Here is a 9,080-nt window from a genome sequence, read left to right on the forward strand (position 1 = left end):
CGGCTGTCATCGCTTTGGGCATCGATGCCGGCATCGATGCCTAAAGCCATCTGCCTCAAAAACCGCAGCCACCCAGCTTTTTCTTTCACTCTTCATTTCATCTTCCCAAACCCGAATTTCTCCTCCCCTCTCAAACCCTAATTCACCCACATAGATCAAGAAATTTTGGAGGGTTGTTTCTGCAATCTTTAGGGCTTCTTCCTCATCTTCCCAAGGTATATTCCCTAAACTTGATCTTGTAATTTCAATTTTTTATTCATGGATGATTTAGTGATTGAATCATGGGTAGTAGTGAATGATTATCATATTTTGTGTTGATTCATGATCAATTTAGGGTTTCATTTGGGGATTTGCCAAAAATTTGGGGATTTTTATTCAAAATCCGAAAATTAGGGGGGGTTTATGCAAAATCCTAAAAATTTCTTGGAGGTTTGTACTTAGAAGTCAATTGAGGATATCTTGTTCGAAAATCTGAAAAAAAAATTGGGGTGTTTTGTGCAAAACCAAAAAAAACGTGGGGGGTTTATGCAAAAATCCAAAAATTTCTTTGGGGCTTGAACTTAGGATATCATGTTCAAAAATCTGAAAAAAAAAGAAAAAAAGAAAAAAAAATTTGTGTTATATATATATATATATATATATATATATATATATATTAGAATTTTATTATTAATTTTTTTTTCTTTTTTTTCTTTTCTTTTCTTTTTCTGTAGATGCCCCCCAGAAAGAAATCTCGAGCAAGTTCATCATCCTCTGATCCATTTCATACCGACATAGATAGACCCACTATTTTAGCTAGAATTGTGAGTCTTAACATTCATTTTGAGAGGGGATTTCAGATGAGTGCACTGCATACATATCATTCCACAGTCACCATGTTAACTGGAGTAGGTCTTAAGAGCATGATGACTAAACCCCTAGAAAAAGCCAACATTTCATTAGTTCATGAGTTCTATTCTGGATGGGAGATTGATCCAGATAGAGAATATTCAGCTTTTTCTATCGTGAGGGGTGTTAGGGTTATTTTCGATCTTTCCACTATCCGTGCTACCCTTGACCTTGCAGAGCCACCCACTGATGTACCAGATTACTTCCATTTAGCCTCCACTTTACAGCCTGGTACACCAGAATACAACAACATGTCTGCAACCTTGTGTGGGAGGGTCTTTACATCTAGTTTCGGTTCAGGAAATCTCAAACCAGAATATAGATTACTTAATCTTTTCCTGAACTTTGATTTGAAACCCACCACTGCATACTCCGTCATTACCCCACACGATATTCTCCTTCTCTTTTGGATAGCCACTGGTCAGCGATTTGATATAGCGAGGATTATATTTATATGGATGCGCTCATCAGTGGAGAATGTGTTAGATTGGGTCAGGACACAGTCTGCATCACGTACTCAGCTCATTTACCCCTATTTTATCACTAGACTCTGCCATAGATTTCACGTTCCAGTATTCGCAGAGGATAGGTTAGAAGCAGGGAAGGGGTTACTAAATGATCAGACTGTGAGGAGGAGCATTTCAGGACGAGATCAGTCCGGTCCTTCAGGTAGAGAGCCTCCTCAGCACCAGCCAGCTACACAGGATCCCATTCGAAAGGAGATGGACAGAATGCGGAGTCGCATGGACAGGATGCAGATACAGATGCACAGGATGCAGCGGCATATACACGAGATACATGGTCAGATGAGCTACTCCATCGACACCCTGGCATATTTGGCGAGAGGATGGCAGAGAGAACATGGAGATACAGATGGATCTCCACCTGAGCTTTGAGCTTTTCCACAGATACCCTGGCATATTTGGCGAGAGGATGGCAGAGAGAACATGGAGATACAGATGGACCTCCACCTGAGCTTCATAGTTATATCACACCATTTCAGCCAGATGATTTCCCAGGAGAGGATGAGGCGGGACCGAGTTCAGCAGCTGCCGCGGATGATGTGGATGAAGATATATCAGGAGATGAGCAGTGAGGGATGTTCTTTTTATTTTACCATGTCTTTGATTTTTATTTCGGCATGTACTTATTAAACTGTGATATTTTGGATATTATTTACCTTAAGGACACTGCAAAGTCTGGGTATGAGGGTGTAAGCTAGTTAGCTTTTGTTTATATTTTGCTAGTTAGTATTTTGTTTCAGTATTTTTTTTCTCCCAACATTTTTCTTTTTAGTAAAAAATAATAATAATAATTATAAAAATATTGTCACTTACCAAATTAATAGAGTTAAGTAATAATTGATCTAATTGATAGATTTTAAATTTTCTAATTCCTAGTTAGTGACATACTCAAGTTCACCTTTTATGCTAACTCCAAATAAAATTCTTAAGAAATAATTTTTCAAGTAGTATACTTTACTTAAGTCCTATCTTAGATTTTTAATTAAAAATAATAAAATTTTTGCATGCTTAACTTAGAGTTGAAAATATTTTTTTCAAGTTATCTTGATTTACACATTTATTTTCAGACTATATATACTTACACACATATATATATTAAAAAAAAGAAAAAAAAAACTATCCTTATAAAAGAAGGGTGCGAAAAATGGGCACAAAAAAAAATCTTAGATTCAAGGTGATTCTATCTTATAAAGCCTAAGTTGACTGAGTAATTAAGCCCAAGGAGTATTTTTATACTTAATGACCTAAGCCCAATTGGGTTGGGATCCATTGGCCCAAAACTCGTTAAATGGTCACTTAGAAAGACCGTTAAAATAGAAAACAATCACCAAGAATTAAAGAGTGAAAAAAAATTTTATATACATATAACACTAACCATTTTTTTCTATATATTGTTGTTTTGTATATATGGTCTTGAAAAATAATTTTTGATCAAGAAACTTGAAAGTTATTTAAAACAAAGAGTTAGCATGTTCTTTTCAAAACTTTTTAATTAAATCTCTAAGATTTGACTTGGTTTTGTATTGCTATAATGAAAAAGATTCTCTAAAAGAGTTACATTAGAGTTATATATAAAAATGTTTTCTTGATTATTAACTAGCTTCAATTAGAATATCTAAATATATCAAGGAAAATTAGTTATTTACTAACTTATTTAACTTGGCAAGTTGACCGAATTTTATGGATATATTCACTGCAAACCCTCACGAGACTACAACTCGTCCACTAGGGTAACCTAGGGGTTTAAAGACTTGTTGTATGCGCTAAATACAACCGCGATTCCTGCGAAAGTGAGTTAGAATTTTCTTTTTATTTTCTTTGCTAGATGACTAGCAAGAGTTTAGGTATGGGGGTATTTGATAATCACATTTTATTATAGTTTTATACCCTCATTATCTATTTTATATGAATAAATATACCACTAATAATTATTTTTATCTTTTAATTACAGGTTAATGAAGAATAAATCTCAAACTCCAATCTTTCAACAAAAACCCGTTGATTAAATGAAGAAATGAAGCAAAAAAGCCCATTGGAAAATCAATTTCCAAATTATCCAAAAGCCCAAGCTAAGAAGAAGAAGTAAAACCCAAAAAATGCCAAAGCCCAAATCAAATAAATGAAGAAATCAAAGATTTGTTCAAGCCCAAAGCCCACAAGAAGAAACAAGTTCGGACAGCAACCAGAGAGAGGCAGGCATCGATGCCTGCATCGATGGGGGCATCGATGCCCGCATTAATGCCTATATCGATGCCGGCATCGATACCCTTATCGATGCTGGCATCGATACCCCTATCGATGCTGGCATCGATACCCTACGCAGTTTGTTACGAATCTATGGCTGATTTTTATTGTTTTTGGATAAGATTTCAATCCAATGGCTCTCATTCACTAATGTTTACTATAAACAGGGGTAGAGAGTGAGGGGTTAGAGGTGTGAAAAATTTTGTAACTCTATTTGGAGAGGAGGGCTACTCTTAATTGAGAAGGCCTTCCAAAAATTATAACTTTAGTTGCAATTAATAATAATAATTTTTCTCCACTTTAAATTTTCTTTTCTCCTCTTTGTTGAATGATGAGGATGAAGATGAAGAGCAATTTGAAGGTTTGCATTTCTTTTATTTTCCTCTTTTATTTCTTTTTTGTAATTTTTTTATTATTGCTTATTAGTTAGATTTACATTCATGCTTGTAGTGTAAATTTATTTTCTTGTCTTTTTTTATTTCTTTTTGTACTTTAATTTGTAGAGTAGATTTATTTTCTTGCATTTAATTTCTGCAATTTATTTTATAGTTTAGATTTTTATTCTTTGTAGTTAGATTTATTTCTTGTTCATAGTTTAGATTTTTCTTTTCTTTTTATTTTTGTAATTAGTTCTTTTTCTTCTTGTTTTTATTTCTTAAGATGAGAAATTAATTCTTATAAGAATCTTAGAATTGCATAAAACTAGTCTAATTTCTTTATATTGTATGAATTATTCTCTTTCACTTAAAATGTTCATATTTAGGATAATCAACTAGAGAACTAATCGGTAGAAGAAGAATTTGATAATCTATACTTATCTTAAATGGTTTGATAGGTTATGCTTATGAATTCTAGGATTATTATCTTCTTGTTGTTCTTATCATGAATAGTAATTTTGACTTAGATGATAATTTGATAGGTTATACTTTTCTTAAATGGTTTGATAGTCTATGCTTAATAAATCTAAGTTGAATTATGATAAAAAGAGAATAGTTTGTATTTTGTAATTAAAATTAGCTAGTGGATTATATTCTAGATTTCTTACCTCTTTTGAATCCTCCATCTTAACTTTCTTTTCATTCTTGGTTTTATTTCTTGATTTTATTCATTCTTCTTTCTTGCCTTGTGATTTTATTTATTCTTTGATTCTTATTTCTTTCTCTAAAATTCAATTTATTGTTACTTGCACTTAAATCAAAACAACCACTTATCATATCACTCTCCACAATCACACTTATTCTTTAATCCTATTTTGTCACGCACACAACATAAGAACCTATTCTAATAATCTCTTAAAATCACCTTCCTTGTGGGATCGATATTTTTATACTATAACTTGATCAATTGTGCACTTGCAATTTTGGTACATAATTATGCCGCATCAACCTACTGTTGGGACGACCCTGGATCCACGGTAACATTATAGTCCCCTCTACTCTTCATCAATGTCTCAAATATATAGACACCAATAATGAAGTCAAGACGGTGGTCGCGGATAAGTAACCGTTTAAGGGGTTGGAAAATTATTTTACCGACTCCCTTCTCTATGGTGCCGAATCCGATACTGAACCATCGGTCCAAGGTACGGACAACGGGGAAGAGGCTGATACCGAAACTGGGTTTGATTATGATGACGGTTTTATACTTAATGACATTATACCCATTGTAATTAATCTTGACGATGAAGAATCATCGGAAAGTAGTTGTAATTGGCAACTTGCCGAAGAAATAGCAATAAATGATGATTTAGAGTACTCGTTGTGTCTTGATAACATTATGAAAGAGTTATATGATGACCCTAACTTGTATGTACCACTTCAATCGTCTCTTGATAACATTATGAAAGAGTTATATGATGACCCTAACTTGTATGTACCACTTCAATCGTCTTGCATGATGAAGAAACATGTTTGGGATTCGTTCGGAACAACACTTATCATTCCCACAAAGGTAGGGGGTGAGAAGGAAGTTGTTTACAGTAAATGGAAGGGATTTTTGATACCAGACCACTTCTTGAAAGAAGATGACGATGATGATAAACCTGCCCCTCATCTATTCAGATATGACACAAAAGCGCGTAATCTCATGGAGAGGTACGGATATGACTTTACACTCGGAGAGGGTCTTTGCTTTGGTTGAGGACCGCAAGTTCCACCTCGTATGGCCTATGTACCGAAAGGGAAACCCGATAACTATTATAGTCACAGAAGAGGTTTAGGCTATGTCTTCTCATCCGATGATGAGTGTTGTTGGCAGGTCATTGATCAAATTGATAATAAGGGAAAAGACGGATATTCTTCCGACTCTTCAGCTTGGGACTCCAACGCTAGTCTTGAAAAAATGTTTAAAAGACTAATGTCGAATATGGCTACGGTCAACCCTGCAACAATAGAAGAAGACGACCAAATGCTAACTTGGGAAGACCCTTGGGTTCATCATCTGAATATGCAGTACGGTGATAGATTTAAACAAAGAGAACCCCCTACCGAAGATCAGGTTATCCAGGTGAATATGAGTAATGAGGATAATCCAAAACCAATATTCAATAGCGACAGCCTCCCGCCGGATGAGAAAGAAGAGTTGATCGCTCTCGTTAGGGAATACATTGATGTTTTTGCTTGGAATTATGAGGATATGCCAGGGCTCGATCCAAATGTGGCAATGCATCGCCTCAATATTAAGCCAGATGCCAAACCTATCAAACAGCAACAAAGACAGTTTTTTCCATAAATTATGGAGGCAATCGAGTCCGAAGTTAAAAACCTTATTGACTCGGGTTTTGTCAGGGAGGAGCAACATCCAGAATGGCTTGCCAATATTGTACCGATCCTTAAGAAGAACAGAAAAATCAGGATTTGTATCGACTTTAGAGACCTCAACACTGCCTCCCCAAAAGATGATTTCCCTCTTCCCATCACAGATGTTATCATCGACAATACGTGTGGATTCGAGAGAATCCCCAAAAGATGATTTCCCTCTTCCCATCACAGATGTTATCATCGACAATACGTGTGGATTCGAGAGAATGTCTTTTATGGACGGATTTTCTGGTTATAATCAGATAAAGATGCATCCAGATGATGAAAAGCACACCGCGTTTAGAAAACCTCTCGGTGTTTTCTGCTACACGGTTATGCCCTTCGGTTTAAAGAACGCAGGTGCCACGTATCAGAGAGCCATGTTAAAGATTTTCCAAGAGCATCTCCGGAAGATCATCGAATGCTACGTGGACGACCTAGTCGTAAAAAGCCGTGACAAAAATGACCACATCAAAGACTTGAAGATGATGTTCGACCTAATGCGGACTCATCAATTGAAGATGAATCCTACCAAATCTTTCCTCAGAATGTCCAGCGGCAAATTCCATGGATTCGTCATCACCACTAAGGGTATTCACATTGATCCTTATAAAGTGAAGGCGATTAACGAGTTACAACCTCCGAGAAACCTTAAAGAGCTCAGAGGATTATAAGGACGATCGACTTATATTCGTCGGTTCATCTCGAACCTTTCAGGAAAGTGCCAACCAATCTCCAGTCTTACAAAGAAGGGCGTATCATTCGTTTGGGACCACGCTTGTCAAAAATCATTCGAGGATATCAAAGAATATCTCTCAAAACCTCCTGTACTCGTTGCACCGAAATCAGGCAAACCGTTCTTGATATATGTCAAGGCGACAAGCCACTCGTTAAGTGCATTACTTGCACAAGACGATGACAACGGTCACGAACATGCAGTATATTACTTGAGCCGGACCCTTGTAGGCGCTAAATCTCGGTATCCAATGATTGAAAGGGAGTGTCTTGCCTTGGTGTTCGCAATTCAAAAAATGAGGCACTACTTGATCAGACAGACTATTTACATCATTCCAATGTTAACCCAGTCAGAATATTCATGACACAGCCTGTTTTCATGAATTGGCGACTAGCGAAATAGGCCCTGTTTCTGTCCCAATACGACCTACACTTTAAGCAACAAAAGTTGGTCAAAGGCCAAACTATTTGCGATCTCCTGGCGGCTAACCTAACTACGGATACTGCCGAGATGTACGACAACCTGCCAGATGAAACCCACGAAGCCAACACAACTTCCCATTAACAGGTGTGGCATTTGTACTTCGATGGTGCTTCTCGAGCAACTAATGTAGCAAGTGCCCCTGGATGTTCTAAGATTTCTTCCGGAGTTGGAGTTGTCTTAGTTTCCCCGGGAAAACATGTGATGCCTCGAGCTCACTCGCTGACCGAGCCGTGTTCGAATAACGTAGCTGAGTATAACGCGCTACTTACTGGACTTAGCTTTGCTAAAGAGCTGGGGGTCAAATACCTTGAAGCTTTCGGTGACTCTCAAGTGATAGTTAAACAAGTTCAGGGAGAGTATGAGGTCAGAAATTAAGATTTGATACCATACCATAAAGTGGCCGTTAAGATGGTGGAATCATTCGAGGATTCTTTATCGAATACATTCTGTGCTTACAGAACGTGTACGCAGATGCGCTAGCAGCATTAGCCGTGTCCCTGGCGTAGCCTCCTGAAACAGAACAGTTCGTTACGGTGAGAACTCACCAGCTCTTCGTACCAATCTACGATGTAGATGATAAAGATGAGGATATTAAAGAAATACATTCAACTCAAGTTGAGTTTGAACCCCGAGACTGGCATTTCCCTATCATAGACTATGTCCTGCATGGGATTTTACCAGAAGATGCGAAGGAAAGAGACTCGATCCGATGCAGAGTACCAACGTTCTACTATAACACGGAGAGTCGAATGCTATATCGTAGGGGGTACGATGGTTTACTACTACGTTGCTTATCGACTAAAGAAGCTGAAGAGGTCCTTAAGGAAACACACGAAGGGGTTTGTGGAGCGCACCAGCCTGGCCCCAAACTTTACGACCGCATCAGAAGAATGGGATATTTCTGACCCACCATGATAAATGACGCAGTCGCGTATGCCCGGAAGTGTCATGCATGTCAAATACATGCGAATTATATGCACCAACCTCTAGAGCATCTGCACCCTTCGGCTACATCATGGCCTTTTGAGACCTGGGGAATGGACGTTGTTAGTCCTATAAACCCCCCGTCAGTCAGAGGTGACCAATTCATCTTGACAATTACTGATTACTTCTCCAAATGGGCTGAAGTGATTCCGCTCAAAGAAGTTAAGACAAGCAATATCATTGCATTCATCAAACACCATATTATATAGCGGTATGGTGTCCTAAGACGAATCATACATGACAACGGTCCTCAATTTGTCAGCAATTCCTTCATCAAGTTTTGCGAGAAATTCAAAATTCATGACCTCTTGTCAACGACTTACAATCCCACAGCGAATGGATTGGCTGAAGCTTTCAATAAGACTATCATAAAACTTTTGTCAAAGCTCGTGAAAACCAATAAACGAGACTGGAATGATAAAC

This window comes from Asparagus officinalis, chromosome 3, assembly GCF_001876935.1.
Source record: "Asparagus officinalis chromosome 3, Aspof.V1, whole genome shotgun sequence".
In the NCBI taxonomy this organism is placed as follows: domain Eukaryota; kingdom Viridiplantae; phylum Streptophyta; class Magnoliopsida; order Asparagales; family Asparagaceae; genus Asparagus; species Asparagus officinalis.